Source organism: Engraulis encrasicolus, chromosome 20 (assembly GCF_034702125.1).
Source record: "Engraulis encrasicolus isolate BLACKSEA-1 chromosome 20, IST_EnEncr_1.0, whole genome shotgun sequence".
Taxonomy (NCBI): Eukaryota; Metazoa; Chordata; class Actinopteri; order Clupeiformes; family Engraulidae; genus Engraulis; species Engraulis encrasicolus.
In genome coordinates, this window is record NC_085876.1 from 2539440 (window position 1) to 2548232 (window position 8793).

The 8793-nt window shown below is 39.2% G+C and overlaps 1 long non-coding RNA gene across 3 annotated transcripts; it reads right to left on the reverse strand.

Annotated features, from left to right (window-relative positions):
• Positions 1–1872: 1872 nt before the first annotated feature.
• Positions 1873–7581, reverse strand: LOC134436113 (uncharacterized). Of its 3 annotated transcripts, none has more exons than XR_010032159.1 (6): positions 7232–7581; positions 5273–5595; positions 4351–4456; positions 4112–4213; positions 3191–3263; positions 1873–2793 (listed from the first exon to the last, which is right to left on the reverse strand). It is a non-coding gene; the product is annotated as an uncharacterized LOC134436113 (long non-coding RNA). The 3 variants fall into 3 exon arrangements; XR_010032160.1 differs by lacking the exon at positions 7232–7581 and having other exon boundaries at positions 5273–5364; positions 5493–7040; XR_010032158.1 differs by lacking the exon at positions 7232–7581 and having other exon boundaries at positions 5273–7036.
• Positions 7582–8793: the final 1212 nt, after the last annotated feature.

Here is an 8793-nt window from a genome sequence, read left to right on the forward strand (position 1 = left end):
TACTACCTCCCGAATCGTGATCGAATCGGATCGTGAGGGCAGTGCCGATCCACACCACTAGTGTGTGTGTGTATTTTGGGAGATGGGCTGACACACACACACACACATACACACACACACGGCTAATTTGCTGTTTGAGTGGATCAATATAAATAAAGCCAGGTCAAGGCAAATGAAAGTGTTCCACACACGGCCCTCAAATCCACTACTTTGGGGACACTAAGGCACCATGCTTTAAATGATGTGTGTACTTCAGAGGGGTGTGGTATTGTACCATACCACAGGGGTGAGCAGTTATTTTGGCCCCAGGGGCACATTGGGCTTAGAATGTTGGCTTAATGTCCAGATTACAGGCAATGTGTGTCAGTACTACGAAATAATGTACGCTGAAATAACGTTACGGCTATTACATACAGTACCTGCACATTGTAATGAAATGTGCTTAGATAAATACAAAAGCGTGGTTAATCTCAAAGCAGTGATACCCCTGATTTTAAGAATGCTGGGTGACAGCATTATATTGGATTTAGAAGTGGTATGTCTTGTAAAGGCTCTGCATGCCAGATGAAATGGCTCAGCAGGCCACATGTGGCCCCTGGGCCTGAGTTTGCCCACCTCTGCTTCAAGTATTGGAAAGGGGGAATGTTACTGCACTGATACTTAATCACACACACACACACACACACACACACACACACACACACACACACACACACACACACACACACACACACACACACACACACACACACACACACACACACACACACACACGCACACACACCCGTTGTGTTTTGACACACTTATACAGTATAAGGCTCCAAACTGGCTGTCGAGTATACATAGCTTTGGATAAACAGCAAAACACAATCTAAATAGGCCTTAGTGTCTCAACAGACCTTTATGGGGGGACGCCCACACATTTCTCAACGCCCGCACACTGTGATAACAGTAATTGTTTAATCTCATTAATCATATTCAGTATTGTTCACAGTAAATGCTGGCTATTTGGAAAGAGAGAGAGAGAGAGAGAGAGAGAGAGAGAGAGAGAGAGAGAGAGAGAGAGGAGAGAGAGAGAGAGAGAGAGAGAGAGAGAGAGAGAGAGAGAGAGAGAGAGAGAGAGAGAGAGAGAGAGAGAGAGAGCAAAGATGAAACAAAGGAAAAGAGAAAAGTAATTTGCAGAGAGAGTATTGGACATGTTCGTTTGGTGTTTTTCTCTTGTTCATAATTTCCCCAGAGCCGTGTTTTAATAAATGCCACACAAGCTTGAAACGTGTGTGTGTGTGTGTGTGTGTGTGTGTGTGTGTGTGTCTGTGTGTCTGTGTGTCTGTGTCTGTGTGTGTGTGTGTGTGTGTGTGTGTGTGTGTGTGTGTGTGTGTGTGTGTGTGTGTGTGTGTGTGTGTGTGTGTGTGTGTGTGTGTGTGTGTGTCATGGTATGATGCTGCATACATTTTGTGGCAAAAATATACTGTATATAGTAGGCTACACTCTTAAAAAAGATTGGTTAAAATAAACAAAAAATTAGTAGTTTTTAACCGATCTGTTCGATTAATATGTGTCCGAGAGAAATATTAGTCAAAATAACCGATTAGACTTTAGTTAAAATTTCAACCAATCTAGATCGGTTAAAAAACTAACCAATTCCATATCGGTTGTTTTGACCAATAGATTGGTTATGTTTAACCAATCTTTATAAGTCAAAAATGTACCAATCCCCCAATGGTTGTTTTGACCAATTTGTTCGATTAATATGTGTCCGACACAGATATTGGTTAAAATTTTAACCGATTTGCTTGGTTAGATGGACACTGCAATTACTTCACTTCAAATTAACAGTTTCAAAGCTATATCAATCATAACCAATAACCAAGATTTGAGTTTGTTTTCACAAAGTTTATTAACAATTTAATTTCAAAAGGCTTTAAAGCACTGATCTGAAAGGATGGGGATACAGTAACTTACAGCAATCTGTTCCTTCCCAACACTGATGATGGTAAAGTTGTGTGGACACAACAAAAAGACAGGCTGGTATTAAGGGACATTTAAAAAAAAAGAAAAATCAAAAGCAGAGGTAACATTTTATGCTTGGTGAGCCGTTTTCAACGAAAATTCAAATTACAAATGCATGCATATCCTGTGACTATTACTTACTTACAAAACGTTAAGGTTGTGCTCAAATTACAAATGCATGCATATCCTGTGACTATTACTTACTTACAAAACGTTAAGGTTGTGCTTGACAACCGGAGAAAACCTCAGAGTCAACATGATCTTACTTTAAGTTATATTCAAAGAACAGTACATTTTTGCAAAACAACGAGGCAAGTATCACTTAGAATGGCATACAATGCTGTTTCTCCAGTACCAGGTAAATTACCTGAAATTGCATAGGATGTAGTCTGCATGTCAGTGGAATCAGAAGTAATTAAAATGCACATGGTGTGGAGTGGTGGTGACTGCGTAGATGTTTAAAAAAATGTCCAGTGACTACAGAGCAACTTAAAGTGAGAAATGTTCCAGTACCTTGGCCCACGTGTTGGTTGAGATGGTTATATCGTACACATATTCAAAAGAGGCAAAAACAGAGTTAAACTGTGGTGGATATGCCAAGTTACACACCCAGTAGAGCATGAAAAGCTTGTCACTGCGCAAGTCAGGCAATCAGCAACAGGAATGGTTACGTTGTCATCCATGGCAGTGATGACAATGCCGTGTCAAACTCTCGCCTCCTAGTAGTGGGGTCCTTGAAACCTTCTCAGTGTCAGTGCCGAGGGATGCAAAGTTGGTTCCAGTCTGAAAGAATTTTTAAGATTTGAGAGAGAGAGAGAAAGAGAGAGAGAGAGAGAGATACATCAATGGTGCTTAGCCCCATAATGCACGCCATACCATCTGAAACATGCTGTAATAGTCATTGAAAGGTTAATTGCCAGTACTACTCTACTATGACATAACATAGGGCCTTTAGTAATGCACTGCGACTCAGTAATTGCCATTCTGGTAACCACAAAATTTATAACGCCCTGTTTTAACAGGTTATATAGAAAGCTTTACTCTACTGAGTGAACGGTATAAATCATGCAGTATCTGGAAGCTTAATTAACACCAAGTATAGCCAAAATCAACAATGCACACAACTATATCGTGACTTGTTCTTTCTAAATAAAGGTTAAAAAATGTCTGGCAGACGTACCAAACTTGGCATCTCCAGAAAGCGTGGAAATTTCTCAAAGATGTCACGCATGGAGGGGGAGTCCTCAGCGATCCTGAAAAATACAACAAATTGAGAAAATGTAACCCAAATACTCCAATCAATGAAACGGTGGGCTCAGTGTCATAGGCCTAACAGCAGAAGGCACCAAGGGTGCATTTGTAAACTGCCGCTCTGAGCACACAACAATTGGTAATGTCATGTATGAGCAGTGGTGGACAAAGTAAAAGTAAAAGTTTTTTTTTTGTTTTTAAACAGTTTCTTTCCAACACAGGTAACTTATCTGAGTAAAAAGTAGACCAATGTACTTGTCTTACGATGAGCTGATTCTGCACAGGTTGGATTGAGTTTGTGGTGGGTTCTTGTTAGGTTTTTATTGTTTTTCAGTAATAACACAGTCTATCTCAATAGGTAGGTATACTGGAGCAAACGGTGTAACAGCTATGTAATATCATGTGCTACTGTTGTAATTACACCACAAAAGTACTTTTACTTTGTCCACCACTGTGTACGAGTGTGTTATTCAGACTGTTAGATAGTAGACATTTGAAACACACATTTGGTGCAGATTTATTAAAATTTGCTTACCGGTACATTTAGAAACTGTTTTTTTTTTTCAGTATTTTTAGACATGGTGCTACAAAGGGGATCAATGTACTGTAACCAGGCAGCTGCCATCCTTAACCCTGTAGTGCAGCGTTATGGCTCTATGTAATGTCATAGCAATGTTTTTTTATGCGTTTAAGCATTTTCAGCAAGTGAATAGGGTCGCTGGCGACCTATCCTCTCAAAATAACACAAAAGATGAACAGGATGCATCTCTGATTAACAGTGTGTCGTTCAAACTGTTAAGACATTTGAAACACACATACATGTGGTGTACATTTGTGAATGGTTGCTAACCTTTAGAAATTCTGTCAATGTTCAGAAGCATTTGCAGACATGGTCCAGGGGGCTCAAGTACGACCAGAGAGCAACCATCCAGCAATAAGGATATCTTCTCACCTGCACACAATATTAACACACAACACACATTAATTTGCATCTCATATTGACAGCATGAAATACATAGCATGTTTAGCACTTTGACTTTTATAAAATACATGGATTGGTTTTGTGTGAATTCATGAACTTAAACTCACCTCTTGCAACAGTGTTTATTTTCTCTGAGGTACACCACACCAGAGGAATCACTCAGTGTAATCAGACAGCTTCCATGTAGGATCCTTCAGTAATATTCTCAGTCATCTGCAAAGCATGACAGCACATAACACATGATTATGCATTTATAGGCCTTATTATTACAAGAAAATAATGAAAAATGATAACACCGTCACCACCACGACACAATATGATGATGAATAGGCCTAGAGTATGAAACATCTAAAAGATACATGTCTGTATACATGTAAAATGTTTTTTTGTTTGTTTGTTTTATATCATTGATCATTTTCCCAGACGGATTGACAACAGATGGCTCAAAGAATTCAGTGTGCTAAACTGGAGGGCAAAAAGAGCAGATTATCTATCTTTCTGGATATTTTACTCATCACTTGAAATTAAATCTAAATCTAAATCTAATCTAAGATGTCACGCATAGAGGAGGAGTCCTCAACGGTCCTGGAAAATACAACAAATTGACAAAATGTAACCCAAATACTCCAATCAATGAAACGGTGGGCTCAGTGTCATTGGCCTAACAGCAGAAGGCACTAAGGGTGCGTTTGTAAACTGTCGCTCCGAGCACATAACATATTGGTCATGTCATGTATGAGTGTGTTATTCAGACTGTTAGATAGTAGACATTTGAAACACACATTTGGTGCAGAGTTATTAAAAAAATGCTTACATTTACAAACTGATTTTTCTCAGCATTTTTAGACATGGTGCTACAAAGGGGATCAATGTACTGTAACCAGGCAGCTGCCATTATTCCTTAACTATCCTCTCAAAATAACACACGGCATGAACAGGACGCATCTCTGATTAACAGTGTGTGCTTCAAACTGTTAAGACATTTGAAACACACATACATGTGGTGTAAATTTATGAATGGTTGCTAACCTTTAGAAATTCTGTCAATGTTCAGAAGCATTTGCAGATATGGTCCACTACGCTACCATCCAGCAATAAGGATATCTTGGCCATCTTCTCAGCTGCAATAATAACACACAACATTAGTATGCATCTCATATTGACAGCATGAAATACAGAGCAAGTTAGAACTTTGACTTTTTAAAAATACATGGATAGGTTTTGTGTGACTTTATAAACTTAAACTCACCTCTTGCAACAGTGTTTATTTCTCTGAGGTACACCACACCAGAGGAATCACTCCGTGTAATCAGCCAGCTTCCATGTAGGATCCTTCAGCAATATTCTGTCATCTGCAAAGCAAGACAGCACAAAACATGAACATGATTATGTATCAATATGCCTAATTATTACACAAAAATAAAGTTTGAAAAATGATAACACCACCATGACACAATAGGCTGAATAGGCCTACAATATGAAACATCTATAAGATGCATTTCTTAAATTGTTTTCATTGATCATTTTCCCACACTGATTGACACCAGATGGCTCAAAGAATTCAGTGTGCTAAGCTAGAGGGCAAAAAGAACTGATTATATATCTTTCTGGATATTTTACTCATCACTTGAAATGAAATCTGATGCATAGCCCACTTGTTAAGACCTCTAAAATCACTAGGCCTACTAGTAGATCCAAAAAGGATGGGCAAAGAAATCTAAATATTTATTGCAGTAACCATACAAATTAAGCATCTTTGATTAAGCCAAAAAAAGCACCCTACACATCTGGGTGTTTCTGGGCTCATTATTTCAGGAGAAATCTGTCAAATAGGTAATGCCTATTTATTGAAAAGAACACGATCTGATGGCTGACAGTGGTTTCTCCACAGAGAGAACAGCCCACAGAGTTGGCAGTAACAGAATGGGACAAAACAGCACACTGTGTGCACAATAACAAGTTCAGAATCAGTTTACTTACTCACTTCCTTTACACAACGAACAGGGAAAGGCACATGTGTTAAAACATACTTCAGAGCAAGTGTATAGTCAAAATGAGTTCGTTTCTAACAATAAAAATCAGGCATAAGTTGTGGCTACTTCAAGCTTCTGAGTCAGCTAAAAGATAAGCTGATGTTGCTAACGAACTTCTAGCTAGCTCTTCTCTCTGGTATTTGTGTTTTACTTTGGCTCAAGTACATTAACTGGATATCTTCAGAGCATAATTATACTCAAAGGGAGTTCGTTTCTAACAAAAAAAAAGACTTTAGCTAGCTAATGTTGCTAGCGGACAAGAGATTCATTATTCAGTTTGGCTAGCTCTAATGTTGCTAGCGGACATTTAGCTAGCTCTTAACTTTGGCGCCAACAGTCTTACAACACTAACTTGGCATGTTGTAACTTCAGAACAAAATTATATCCAAAATGTGTTCGTTTCTAACAAGAAACCAATATTCAGTTATGAATACATCGGGCTATTTCAAACATCCCTCAACAAAGGCAACATGATTTAACCGTTAGACTATAGCTAATTGTTGCTAGCGAACCACCTCATCATGCAGCGCTAGCTCTTTCAGGTGAAGAGGCCGGCGCAAACAATCTCTGGCCGGCGGGGAAGCACTCCCTTCGGCCCTCCTCCAGAAACCACTGATAGCTATGTTGCTAGCGGACATTTAGCTAGGTCTTGACTCTGACATGGGTGTTTTGGCACCACTGGACAAGTTTTATAGCTCTTTCGGAGCAAATCTATATTGTACATTTCGTAGAGTTTGTTTCTAACAAAACACAAACTTTCCAACAAAGTTGTGAAAACAACCNAGGGCTAAGTTAGCATACCGGTAGTTATAATAGTGGCCTGTTAGCGGAGGTATGGTCTGAAGACAAATTCATTGCAAATTACCATCCTGAACAAGAAACAGTTTCGTTATTCACTGTATATTTGGCATTGTCTTGAAATTATTAACGAAACATTGAAAATAAACGAACTTACCTCACAAAGTGTTTGAATTCCACCAATATCTCAAACGGCTTTTTCCTGCAGCACCAAGATGGCGGCTTTGTCAGAAAATTGAGAAGCAGAGTTACGTACTTGACGTTGAGCGTCAGACCTGCGTCAGTTACCAATCTCTTAGTTAACATTTGCTTAACCAATGATATTAGTCATTTTTCAACCAATCTGTTATTAAAGTTAACCAATATCTTTGTTAAATCAACCAATTTGTTCTTAACCAATGATATTAGTTGTTAGATAACCAATTTGTTTGTTTAATAGTTACCAATGTCACAGTTAATTTGACCAATATTGCCTCAACCAACGAGATTAGTCACTTTTTTAACCAATCTCTTTTAAGGGTGTACATGCTTTCATACAATACACATGCACACACAGAGAGAATCAGATCCAGTTTTCAGCAGTTCCGGAACAGTTCTGAATCCAGATCCACACACACATGTCCATCATAAAACTCTCATCCCCTTCCCCGTTCTCCCATCCATTTATCTCCTGAAAGATAATGGGTAGCCTATATATGCAATGTTTAGAATAGAGAGAGAGAGACAGAGAGAGAGAGAGATGTATAGAAAGACAGATAGATAGAGCGAGCAAAAGAGTGCATCTCTCTGCTGAGGTTTTGACAAAGTGCAAAATGCTGTTTGTCCCACTGAGCAGCTCTGATTAGAACCACGGACAGTGGCAGGAAAAAAAGGTTAACCCATTAAGACACGGCATTATACTGTAAATATGCTGTTACGAAAATGTACCAAATTACCAAGTTGTAGTGCATACCGAAAGGATCTGTGTTATGTCATAGTAGTGTAGTACCATGATATTGAACTTTTCAATGGCTAATACAGCTTTCCGCTGGTGGAATGGCATGCATTATGGGGCCACGAGATTACGTTGTCTTGGGGCCTCTCCGGACAAAATGGCTTACTGTAGTTCACAATGCACCTGATTACCTTTACTTCACACCCACATGAAACACTGTTGCCGCCATTGTGTAGATCAGTGCTCGGTTCTCAACATGCTTGACAACATCTAAAGCAAATTTGTTTATCTTGGTGTCATTAGATCACAGGACACGGTTCCAGTAACCCATATCCTTTTACCCATAACCTCTTTATTTGAGTCTGATGAGACCATGATGAACAATTTTGCATTAGATGGTGTTAAGCATGTGTGGGAATAACTTGTGTGTTAATTAAAATATTGTTCAAATGTTACTTTTCAACAGGAGTGTACTCATTATTGCTGTGCACTGTATACTTCAAGTGTAGAGTTGTGAGTAGCTATGTTCTTTTCTAACTCTCTTTGTGTCTGAATAAGCCTGTGCCTCTGCTGTAATTCTGAGCACAAACCTTAAGTAAGGGTTAACGTTCGGCGAGAAGGTCGCTACCGTGGAATAGCAGCACGACAGAGAGAATCTTTAGACCCCGACGCGGAGCGGAGGGGTCTTGTTCTCTCTGAAGTGCTGCTATTCCACAAAGCGACCGACTCGCCGAAAGTTAACCCGCTTATTATATGGATATACTTAAATGATTCACACATGGCGG